Raw genomic sequence first — 12,493 nt, 5'->3', positions numbered from 1 at the left:
TACCCCATCCTCTAAAAGACGGGGGTCTAGTCTCCACCTACGCACTGGTGTGGGTATCCGGCCCCAGGAAAGAGTAAGTTCTAGGGGCTTGTGATCAGAGAGTGTTTTCCCGAGATAGGTGGTATGTTTTACCTGAGGCAGGAAAGCATAGTATACAGTCAAATTGTGTATGTATTGCATGCGGTGGAGAACAATAAGAGTATTCGTGCATGCCCCCATTTCGCCTGCGCCAAGCATCCGAGATTGTCCATCCCTGCATGCAAGTTTGGAGGGACTTAGCCTGGTGAATGGAGACCAAGCCCAGCAGAGGAGAGTGTTAATGGTCCAGCTCGACGTCTAACACTGCATTAAAAAAAAAAAATAATCCAAAGGTACATTGTCCAGTCAGCCAGTGTCACGTTAAGTTGTGCAATCTTGTTCCGTATTTGGGATGTAAATACTTCTGAACATTACAAACGTGCCATCTAAGTTACTCCGGAGTAGAGAGTACCTACCATTGCGGTCTATTCGTTTGTCTAGAACCTCGAAAGAGACCCCTGCTTTTATCTATACACCGCCCTACTTGTAAACGCCGAATATGATGTGTTAAATATTTGCCCTCTCCTTTTTTTTCTGAAGTTTGAGAGCCTCAGAATTAGTTAAGTGTGCTTCTTGTAGGTATACTATATGTGCCTTGCATCTGCGCAGTTGTGCATAGATTCTGAGGCACTTATGAATGGAACCCATTCCCAGGACATTCCAAGTAGAAGCCATGGGAGTACATATTATATTGTATTACTTCCCAGTATGTGTGTGAGCAAGCCTATCGGTATGTTTCTAGCAAAGGAAGAATTCCTGTCAGTTTAACAAATTCCAAAACTTCTGAATCCCCAATACAAGGTCCAACATTAGATCATTTGACCAAACATTAGAAGTCAACCATGTTAACTGTGGTAAACACTCTACATTTGATGTAGCAACTAACGGCATTGCCAATAAGATCCGGCCGCCGCTTGCTATTAAGGAGTGCTTCCCCAGGCCCTAGACTTGACCATTTTTGTGTGGGTGTGAATACTCCAAGTTAAAGCAAACCCAAGCCCCAAAGTCTCAAAAAGAAATTTGTGTGATATAACTCAGGCTACCATGGTATGTTCTAAGCATAATGTACATACTTCACTTATTGGCATTTACATAGGGGGTGTACACATTTACCTGAATAGTAGAGCATATAAATCACAATACGTTACCACCTAATGTTCAGCATGATAGTCCAGTGGCTTACTCCTGAGCCCAATAAGTAATTCGCCGTTTGTGGCATTATGGAGGGAAACATTGCTGAGCTGTTCTCAGAGTCTGAGGACAACCCGTCCGTGGGGAGAGGTCCAGATTCTTGAAGTGTAGTAGCTGAAATGATCGTCGATCAGCGGCCCACCAGAACTTGCTCCTGTGATGGGGTCATTTAACCTTCCCACTGTTGCGGCTTTATTCATCTTCCTATCCTGTGCTCTCTCTGCTTAGTCTATAAGGGTGGGGGCGCGTAGTTCGGGTGATGGAGCGGTCCGGGAAAGTATCTTCTATCAGGGCCGGCCCTAGGCATGTGCAAACTGTGCACCTGCACAGGGCCGCCAAACCAGAGGGGCCGCCACGACGCCGACCTCACCGAGCCGAGGATCGGATGATCGGATTCGCAACTATCAGTGGCGGCCCCCTGGCAGGATTTGGCGGCCTCCGACCGGGCAATGGCAGCGACGGCGCGCATGAGCGCTGTTGTTGTTTACATTAGTAGTCATAATAGTCATAGTCATTCATGGGTTTGGTTTCACTTGAAGTTGCCCAGGCAGCCAGCCAGCAGTTGGGTCTAGGACCGTCAATCTTACCCTATGACGACGTGACGGCCATGGGACAGCCCCCGCGCGCTGTGCGCAGTGCGCAATTTAGCCGTGACGCGTCACGATGCTGTGGTCACGTCACGCTCCCCCGCCCCGCGCGCCTCACTGGGAGAGTGCGTCACTGTGAGCGGTGGTGCGTCGACTCCGAGCTCGTCACGGTCACATCGTGTATGTAGAGAAGAATTAAAAATCAATCATATAATGATAAAGAAATAAATACTGACTCCTCGTCCTGTCGCCCGTCCGATCATCGTAGAGTCAGACACTAGAACACCTGAGTGTCCTCCGACAAGTCTCTTCCCCGAGAGTCCACTCCGACCAGGCCTGGTCCGACTAACGCGCCGGTGAGAGACTGTGCTCACAAAATATATTTATTAATGACTTGTCTTCCCAGTTGAGCTGCCTTATGCCTAGTAATGAATAGGATTTATCATGAGTGTACTGTTTACATCTGGTGCGCAGCGTAGTCGTCAGTACTGAATGGTATTACTTTGTCTCTCTGCGCCACATTTTTGTCACGAGGAGACACGACACGCGTGTGTAACTATCTGTGTGGTGGTGCCTGCCTGAATTGCTTTTGAGAAGAGAGTAATATTCCAACAGTTCGTTGGCGGCAGGAGCGTGGCCGTGGTGGGCCTAGTTAAGTTTGGTCATGGCGCCCTTCCGCCTTCGACACTTAATTCGATAACATTAGTCTGAGAGTTTTGCCCTCAGGCTCATTTTAAGTGCCATTCATTTCAGGAAAAAATATGTCATTTCAAATTAGCGTGATTGCGCACCTGCGAGGGTGAGTGGATGGGTGAACGAACACGTGACTGAGTGGACAGTATTGCGCTGTGTGGGCAAATCAGTAGAAGAAAATAATCATCTCAGCTGTCACGAGAGCAGAAGGCGACCAATAAGTCTTTCGTTTACTTTTGTGGCAATCCAGGAACTGAGAGTGTCTCTTCTTTCACTTGCAATGGCAGTCATTGTCTGAGCAGGCGTAAAGTGGTCCTCGGGCAGTTCCAAGAAGTAGGTGTGAAATGCAGTGCTCATTTCGTAACCTAAATGGTATTTAAAATATAATACAGGAACACCTCTTGAGACGAAATGGTGGAATGTAATGCAGACACTATCATAAAACAATTCTAGTTGGCGCTATTACTTGCTCTGACTGCCCAACTTTCTTTTGATTTGATTTAACTCATCGGCTGGGATATGCCTCTGCCCTTCTCTCCCTCTAGGTTATACATCCATCCATTTATTTATCACTCGTTTTGTAAACTTTCTTTGACTCGTCGTACTTTATACATGGACTTTTCTTTGGTCAGTGGCACAGATCATGAAACATTTGCGGCTGTTCTCTGGTAGTTTTGGGATGATTTTGTTAGGCGTTTCGTAACAAATGCACTAGTTAATCTCTTTCAGTAGAAACTAACCTCAAAATGACTAATTTGCTACATTTCATACTATTTAAAGTATTTCTCGTCGTTTTGAGCCTCCATAGTATTCTTAACTGAATAATTCCATAGTTTCTCCGAACCCCCTTTCCTAATCCTACTGTTTAACTTGAACCATAGAAAACTGTCTGCTGTACTTAATTTGTCACCGGAATTCAAGAAAATATATATTGCAGGTGTATTAACGTTTCCAAGCAATGAAACTGCTTCTAAAATTCTTGATGGATTTTTTCACTAACTCGCCCAAAAAAGGTAGCTGAAGCTCAAGCTGTGCCTGAACTGCTTGGACGCTGGTGCGTGTCACTAGTCTCTCAGTGTATCCTTCTGTGCAGGGCGTAGGCTCCCTTAGTGTCTGTACCTAAACTTGACTCTCTCATCATTTGCCTCCTCATTGGGCACCAAACGCAGGACTGGCATAGCACACTACTGTCCTGGCCCCTGCTGCATTTTGTACCACCTTAGTGGTTCTTCAGGCCGCCGCTCCATAGGGGGTCTTTCATTCCATGGCACAGTTTGAGGTGTTTGTTCTAACTGTGCAGGTTTCATTCAGTAGCTGTGCAGTGCCCGGCCCCATTTTCGTATGATTTTGTACTCAGAGAGTCTCATGTCGTGTGTCACAATGCCCTCCTCCTCCTAAATTGTATTGTTCTGAGACGAATTCGGAAGGGTAGGAGCAGCCGCAGGTACTGGTCAATCATCTAATGACTTTTCTGGACGTATTATTAGTAAAACACCTTCCTGAGCTCCGCCCCGTCCGGACCCCCTCTTCCGGGGGCCCCCACCTACGCTCCCTGCACAGGGCCACCATGAGCCTAGAGCCGGCCCTGCTTCTATTCATAACCATGCAGCTTTTGGGTTTTCAAACAAGTTGCTTTTGTACTCATGAAGAATCTTAAGGCGGGTAAGTTATAACAAGGCATATCAGTTGTTTTCACCTCTTGGTATGAAGCCCACTGGTGTTGAACTATGAGTGTATAGTCCGGTAATAAGGAGACACAGGTATTTTCATAGGTTAAAGTGCATTTTCCATGATACTGTACTCTGCACGGCTGCGCAATTCATTGCCGTCAGCTACGAAGGTCGTTTTCCAAATATGGAGGCAGGTTTTTACGGAGGATGGGGTGGTGGAATAAACTGACGCGGGAGACCCCGTTATGGAACAATGGGCGCCTGCCACAATTAGCTACTCTCTCCAGGTTTCGTGGCTGGGATAGCATTGGTATCTCTACCCTAGGCGACGTAATGCGGGGGGACGGTCCTGAAGTCCTTTCAAGATCTCCAGAAAGAATTTCACATGCCAAGAAAACAATTCTACAAATATCTGCAGTTCCAGCACGCCCTTTCCCCTAGTCTGCAGGGTCCGGAGTCACTGGCTGAGTTTAGCCCGATAGAGGTAAAGGTGTTTATGGGAGATCTTCAAGATTATAAGATCTCTAAAATATACCAATCCCTGGTTGCTCACTGCTCTTCCATGCTGAAGAAGCTTAGAGGGGCCTGGGAGGGAGATAAGGCCACTCGATGAGGAGGACTGGATGGAGGCACTGGCCTCCCCGTGGGGGGTGGCCATAGCAGTACATAAGCGCCTGGTCCAGTTTAAGTATCTTCATCAAGTCTATTTCACACGGGTTAGATTATGGAGGGCGGGATTGGTGGCCTCCCCTGTGTATCTCAGGTGCGAGCGGGAGGAGGGCACACTGATACATACGGTCTGGCACTGCTCTTCCTTGACATGATTTTGGAGGGGAGTTATGGCGTGCCTCTCTGAGGTGTTGGGCTGGGACCTTCCCCGCTCGCCGAAGTTGGTACTCCTACATGTTATGGAGGGGATAGGGGGTAACATATACAAACGCCATTTTATGTTGCTTGGGTTCACTCTGGCTAAAAGAGACATTGCTAGGGCATGGAAGACACCGGTAGCACCCTTGGTGTCCACATGGAAGAATGGCCTGGACTTTTGCATGGGCTTGGAAATTCCCATTTTCCTTGCGAGAGGGTGCCCACACAAACATTTTAAAATTTGAAAGCGATGGGCGGACTATTGAGGTTTGCAGCTGGAGCCTGTCTCTACCGCAGGGCCCTTCGACCCAGCTTAATTTCTACTCTGTAGGAGCAAACCGTGGTCTCCTGTGAATTCGTACACTGCAATCATTGCCGATGGTGCGTTCTCTATTGCTATGCTGCTTTTGGGTGGTTTTAGTGCGACGAGGGGTTCTTTGGTTAGGGTTTCTTCATGGTTTCCTTTTATCTGTATCGCTCTCCATTTTTCATGAGTTAATTGTGTAAAAGTCAAAGTCATTACGATATACGCTTATTATGCACAAGTTTCTGGGTTACAGAGCTCTGCTTCATATGTGCTATTTAACGAATAAAATCTATTTTTAAAAACAAATAAATTTTCACTGGCGCATTGGAGGAGTGCATCTCGATCTTTATAGCTGAGGATACGGAACACTATTGGGCGAGGCGGCACACCCAGATCGGCTTCCTGGTTGGGGCCCAAGCACCCTCTCTAAGCAGAACATCTCCGTAAGGTCCTCAAGGGCCACCACCTCACGCAGCCATGTTTCGATAAATTGAGTGGCATTCGGACCCTCACTGATTTCTGGTAGACCAATTATACGCACATTGATGTGGTGTGAGTGCACTACCAAGTCTACTACCCGGTCTTGTAAAGTGGTCACCTGCCGATGGAGTTGTGTGATAGTATTGTTATATTCTTTCCGCCAAGGGATCATTTCAGTCAGTTCTGTCGAATTGTCCTTAATGGTAACTGCTTTCAGGATAATGTCAAGCTTGTCTAGTGGTGAGTTCGTCATAATAGAAGGCACATAATCCTCCGCAAGTGTAGTGGGTGAGCTGTCCAACTCGCTAGGCTGCCAACATCCAGGGTCAGTCGGGTCGGTCGCTTTTCCTCTCATACGGCTCATATCAACACTCCACCCCTCACTCGGAGGGCAGCACTAAGCCTTAGACAGTATGTGGGAACTCACCTAGGAATAATAGCTGGTCTAAAAATCTATTGTTCCTTCGCCCGACCAAAAATCAGGATCAGGTTCAGAGGGGCTAGATATTGCAGCACTGTTTCACTGGCCTCCCAATTCATCCCACCAGTAATGTTGATGTTCATCGACTCTAATGGGAAATTGTTAATGGTCCTTAATGCTGGTCCTGATTTGCACTCACTCAGGTGAAGGTTGCCACGCTGTGCGAAGAGTTGGCCCTGGATGTTGCCCCCTGCCGTGCTCCGTGCAATATGGCTGTCCGCATTGAAGGTCCCCCCTTGTGTTTTTCTCATGGTCGGCAATGAAGCTGGGGCAGTCCAGAACAGGGTACCGGGAGGCTCCTGGAGTTACCACGTGTCCCGGCGTAGTCAATCAGGGGTGCAAGGGAGAGTTCATGTGCATATTTCAGTAACCGGTGTTAACAGTGGCCCGTGACCTCAACAGTACTTTTGAATTACCATCATGGGCCCAACCCCTTCAGTTCTGCTCTCTGGTTCAGTGCCAGTATCAGCACCCCCACAGTGATTCAGGGTGCGGGGGAGGGCGCAGCAAAAGAATAAGCCTCTTATGGCCACACTGGGCCTGTCACACACCTCTCTGTTTGTCGGCCCTCCAAAAGCAGCAGTTTTGTGCATGGAGCACCTCCACTGCTCCAGATCCAGGCACTGGGGGCCCCATAGCTGCGGGGGCTCCGAGGCAGGAAGATGGATTCGTCCAGAACTCTCCGTTGGGGTCCCAGGAGGGGAATTGAAGCTGTGTACCAGTCTAGGAGGCACGGCCATTCACCGCAGGTGGTGCAGGTGGTGCAGGGCCCGATGTGCCTTCCACAGTCCGACGCAGGTACCCCAGTACCGCTGCATATGGGCAGCAGATGATCGGGTGGGTGGCAGGCCAAACAGGACTCAACATCTCCCTGTTGAGGCCGGGGGAAGGTCAGAATCCACCTCAATGCAGAGATAGATAGCAAAGCTCCATGCGAACACTCTCACTTGAGAGACATCTTGGATCGGCAGGGAGGCTATATATTATAAAGTGAAACATGTATTTTTACATGTTCCAACAGTAAAACCCTGTTGTCACTTTTACTGTTGAGAAGACTAGTAGCCCCATTAGTGAGTGCAGAGTTGCAAGCTGACACTTCAGTCTTTCTAACTTCTGACTGGTACTACTAAAGTTTATATTGAAAGGTATCAAACAACTTGTTGCATTAAGCCCAACTTGATGTCCAAGTCAAAATTAATGTAGCTTGTTGCAGTGTACAACTTTTACAAAGTTACCACTTGGTTGCCCAAAGTCTCCTGTGCTTCTTCAATGTTGCACATGGGGTATGTCCCTGAGACAATTCTGCCCTCCTGGGCAGATGTGCAAACGACTTCCAGGAAAGGACACAATAGAAGCCTGCATGGACGAGAGCTGTTACCGCTCCCTGGTAGGAAGCCACACAAGTGTTGGCCCAAAAGGTGAGCTTCAAAGGAAAAACTAACTTTGAAGGGCAAAGGGGAAACACTTGGGAGAGGGGCTCTTCTATTTTTAGACAGACAGACTGGCACTAGGGACAGAGAGGGGAACCAATTGTCAGTCCAGTTTTCCAGGGGAATGTAGTCCCCGGGTAGCCACAACTCTAGGTTGGTCTAGGGCAGGGGTCTTCAAACTGTGGGGCGCGACCCCCAGGGGGGGCCTGGAGTAATACAAAGGGGGTCGCGCACTCCCATTCACACTTCTGCCCAGGCCCATCGAACTTTAATGGCTTCAGCCCCCCTGCTCCCTTCGTGTGTCTCAGCCGGGCTGCTGCAGCTGTGGGCTTGGCTGGGCAGTGTCTGGAGTCTTATCTCCGGCACTCCCGAGTTTTTGACAGGTCGTTAAAGAACATTTGCATATTTACTTGCCTTTCTAATGCTTACGAAGGCTTCGTTCTTTTATTCAGGTTCCAGCACTCCCTGAGCCCCCACTCTGCCTATTCCTTACATTCAAACAGTTCTATGAAACACAGCTGTGAATAAAACTCCAGGAAGTTAAGAATGTCACCCTAGCGCTCAGAAGTGACAGAAGGGTGAAATAGCGCTGTACAAATAAGTGAATAAATGTTCATACAGACTTCAAGTCTCGTGAGCAAATCATTGAGGGATTGCACAACCTTTCCTTTATCTGAGGTCATTAAAGAGAGCCATTTAGCAGGGATCGTGTGCAGTAACACTTATTTTACATGGTGTTTATTGATAGTGCTTGTCTGAAAACAGCACATAAGCAAGTTGTCCCTTAATGAAACAACTTATCTGTGTATTTGTAAAGCACCAATATCCCACCTTTCATCTAATTCCCCGGGGTTCATATATCTTAAAAGGTTTTTTTCTGTACACAAAGTGTTTTCCACTTTTGCCAATTTCTATTATAAGAATAATTTATCTTATAAAAACATTATATGCAAGTCCCATTGCATCTCGGCACTCCAACTTGTGAGAATTTGGTCCGGTGGAGGGGGGGGAGGGGGGTTCGCTTCTGCCTCCCAAGCAGCATCAGATGCTGCCCTTAGTGACTATCAGCGCATTTCAAAATGCGCTCGCATGGTAGAAAGCGGGGATTCCCATTTTGGTGTGTAGTTGTAGAAATGTATACATGACTTTGGGCTCAATATGTATGTTCCGATTTTGGTGTGTAGTTGTAGAAATGTATACATAAAAATGCATAAATGATGGATGCAGGGTGGGTGCATTAATGATTGTTGGATGGATGGGTGGATGCATGAATGAATGATGGATGCAGGATGGATTGAGGGTGGATGGATGGGTGGATGGGTGGATGGATGGATGGGTGGATGCATGAATGAATGATGGATGCAGGATGGATGCAGGATGGGTGGATGGATGGATGGATGGGTGGATGGATGGGCGGATGCATGAATGAATGAATGATGGATGATGGATGGATGGGTGGATGCATGAATGAATGATGGATGCAGGATGGATGCAGGATGGATGGGTGGATGAATGGGTGGATGCATGAATGAATGATGTATGGATGCAGGGTGGGTGGGTGGATGGATGGGTGGATGCATTAATGAATGATGGATGCAGGATGGGTGGGTGGGTGGATGGATGGATGGATGGATGCATGAATGAATGATGTATGGATGCAGGGTGGGTGATGGGTGGATGGATGGGTGGGTGGGTGGGTGGATGGATGGATGGATGGATGGGTGGGTGGGTGGGTGGGTGGATGCATGAATGAATGATGGATGCAGGATGGGTGGATGGGTGGATGCCGGAATGAATGATGGATGCAGGATGGATGGATGGATGGGTGGATGCATGAATGAATGATGGATGCAGGATGGAAGGGTGGATGGGTGGATGCATGAATGAATGATGTATGGATGCAGGGTGGATGGGTGGATGCATGAATGATGTATGGATGGATGCAAGGTGGTTCGGGCTCGCTCGCTTCGCTCGCTGCGCTGCAATATGCAAATTAGTTTACGTCCACCACTTTCAAATGTCACCAGCCGCCCCTGCCGGTGGATGTGCTGGAGTTGTAAAAATTTTAAAGCACTGAGTATGTAGGCTTAGGGAACTGTTTGTTAACCTGCGGCATTGGCAGAGCCATGAATCCATGCTTTTTGCCCACTCCTGCTCTGGGACCAAAACTTGTTGCGCTATATACTCAAAGGCACTGGGTTTTATGGACAGGGACCACTTGCGCTCTACATAAGTTTCTGACAACTTGTTAGGTTGGAGACCACGTTTACCATTGGTGCCACAGGAAAAGGGAAACCCTCTGAACCCTTTACCAGGTATTGAAAATAACACCTAGACTATATACAACACAAATTCCTGTGCACACAATACATAGATTCAATCGTATTTTGAACAGTTATCCAATAGGTTTAGATTTAGAAAATAATATTTCGCTTCTTCTGTTTGAGCAATTGTTGTTCTTTATTGCCCAAAAAAAACCTTTACGCCAGCCGACACGTGTTTCGTCAGAGTACAGAATTGCTCTGACTCTTCAGGGCTTTCTCGAGATGATGGCGTTTGTTGTGAATCCACTTGACCGGTGATAATTCCAACCCGGTAAGGGTGTCCTGCGCATTCAATTGATATGGTTTAATACGTCTTGGTTCAGTGACTCACCTACCCGCAGGGATCGTGTAAATCAGAAAGTGGCCGTATCTGGGGCGCGTGATTGAAATATAGTTGATCCGTAAAGACAGATCGGCAGTGTTTATAAACGGTGCTGCACAGTCGGTGAAAGTGTTAACTGGAAACTTAAATTTTCGTATCTCGATAAAAGTCCGTATGTCCCTGGACCTTCTTATGCGCCCCGCCGCAAATCCGGCGTTCTACCTTCACCAGTTTCGACGAGGTATGACTTGTTGCGCTGCCTGGACCAGAGCTGGAGTTTGATGAATATGCAGATTTAGTTATAAATTCTTGGTGGAGCGAAGCAAAGGAGGGTGCAAGTTCCATAACTGTGCGGCCTGCACCAAAGCAGTGAGACAGACAATTCATGCCTTCCTGAACTAGGGAACAATAAGCAGAAAGGCACAGGCCGGGAGGAGCATACCAGTCCGACCCGTAAGCTCCGTGAGGAGAGATGAGAGGATGAGACAGTTAGGTGCCAGTACGGAGCACCGGAAACCACCTGCTCAAATTAGGCACTGGTGCTGAGGTAACAGGGGAGAGGGACGTTGGTTCAAGAAGGTGTGGAAGAACAAAGGGGAGATGTGAAAGATGAATGGGGGACTGGAGAGTTGTAAGATACAAACAGACAAACATTTGAATTAAGAGACGTGAGGTGAATGGGAAGTGCTGAGGAGCACAAGAAGTGACGGGGCCAGAGAGGCGATGAGATAAATGCGATAAATGCGAGAGTCTGCTAGAGATGAGGGCAGTGAAAATACAGAATGGCAAGGGGTGATTAAAGGTGAAGTGAGAGGTTGCATGGGGAGAGTTCAGATGTTGTAAAAAGGGGTGAAAGAAAATGGCCTGCTAAGTGAGAGAGGGATCCAGGGTTGGGAGACGAGAGAAGAGAGGGATGGAAGGGAGGGGGTGAGAGGAAAGCAGCATTGGTAAACCGCTTAACTCTGCACAAGACCGCCAGGGTTTTAAGTTACCCCTGCTGCTCATGGCCAGGGCCAAGTGGGCTTCTAATGTAGCAGCATGTATTCCTGCAGAGTGGAGTGGCCTTCACAAAGTTTGACTAGACCTCATTCTGATGTTAATTGCTGTATTTTGGTTATAAACTGGTACTGATGTGGTGAAATCGTTCCTCCGTGTTACTGTGAGTAAAAAAAGTCAAAATAATGAAGCAATGCTATCCCAAAATACGCAGAATAACATAATATTATTTACGTTTTCTTCCCACACAATTTAGTCAAACCTGTCGCGTAATTTGGTCCTCACCTGCCCAATAATTCCAGTAGCCCGGCCTACAGGTTTAGACATTTTTGTCAGGAAGGGGTCCTCACACCTGAAAATGTTGAAAGGGGGGTCTCGGCATCCAAAAGTTTGAAGACCTCTGGTCTAGGGAATGCTGAACGCCTAGAGGGGGCTCTGCCATCTTGAGCTAGAGTAGAATAGAGCACTCTGGGATAGCAAGATGCCACACTTTACAGGAAGATGTCATCAAGCTAGAGGGAACCTAGTAGCCCATTGACTAGTGACAGTGGCATTTTCTAGGCATTAAAAGGCCTAGCCCAACACCCAGATGTGAAATCTCATTGGACTCGAGAAGAAGACCAAAGAAGGACGCCCCTGCTGCCACAAAGGACCTGGCGAAGAGAGGCTGCACAGGCATGGACTGCACCTGCTGAATCTGGTGGCAATCAAGGGAAGAGTAACTGTACTCGCTGTGTCCTGCTCGTGGAGAAATCAACTCCTGAGCCTAACCAAAGCAAAAGACTCCAAGCGTCCTCCTGCTCGCAACACAGGCCCACAACAGCTGAAGAAGCCCGCTGGGGTGAGTTGGTAGTCCAGATTTCCTGATCACTGCTACTCGCCGTCGTGCAGCTCGAAGGAACATGACCCAATGCTCAAAGGCTGCAGTTATGTTTTATAATGTACCCCAATATAGACCTGGGTAGTCACCTAACCTTTCACCTACATTTTCCTTGCCATTATACTACATAATGGTTTTTGGTGTTGATCTTTACCTAGTTAGGTACTGCATAAAATATCATTATATT

The 12,493-nt window shown here is 47.6% G+C and overlaps 1 protein-coding gene across 6 annotated transcripts in view; it reads right to left on the bottom strand.

The window, feature by feature from the left end:
• SLC44A3 (solute carrier family 44 member 3) overlaps positions 1–12,493 on the bottom strand; it is an 879,170-nt gene that overhangs the window by 672,283 nt on the left and 194,394 nt on the right. Inside the window, exon 1 of one of the 6 annotated variants that reach the window (XM_078641270.1) lies at positions 1,857–1,892. The exons of 2 other annotated variants lie outside the window; for them this stretch is intronic. The gene's annotated coding sequence lies outside the window, so the exon portion shown is untranslated. Of the gene's footprint in view, positions 1–1,191; positions 1,833–1,856; positions 1,893–12,493 lie in introns of those variants that run through there. 3 more of the 6 variants (XM_078641262.1, XM_078641260.1, XM_078641267.1) reach the window with 3 other exon arrangements.

The sequence above is a fragment of the Lissotriton helveticus genome, chromosome 1_1 (genome assembly GCF_964261635.1).
Source record: "Lissotriton helveticus chromosome 1_1, aLisHel1.1, whole genome shotgun sequence".
Taxonomy (NCBI): Eukaryota; Metazoa; Chordata; class Amphibia; order Caudata; family Salamandridae; genus Lissotriton; species Lissotriton helveticus.
This window is presented reverse-complemented; position numbering and strand designations above follow the sequence as displayed.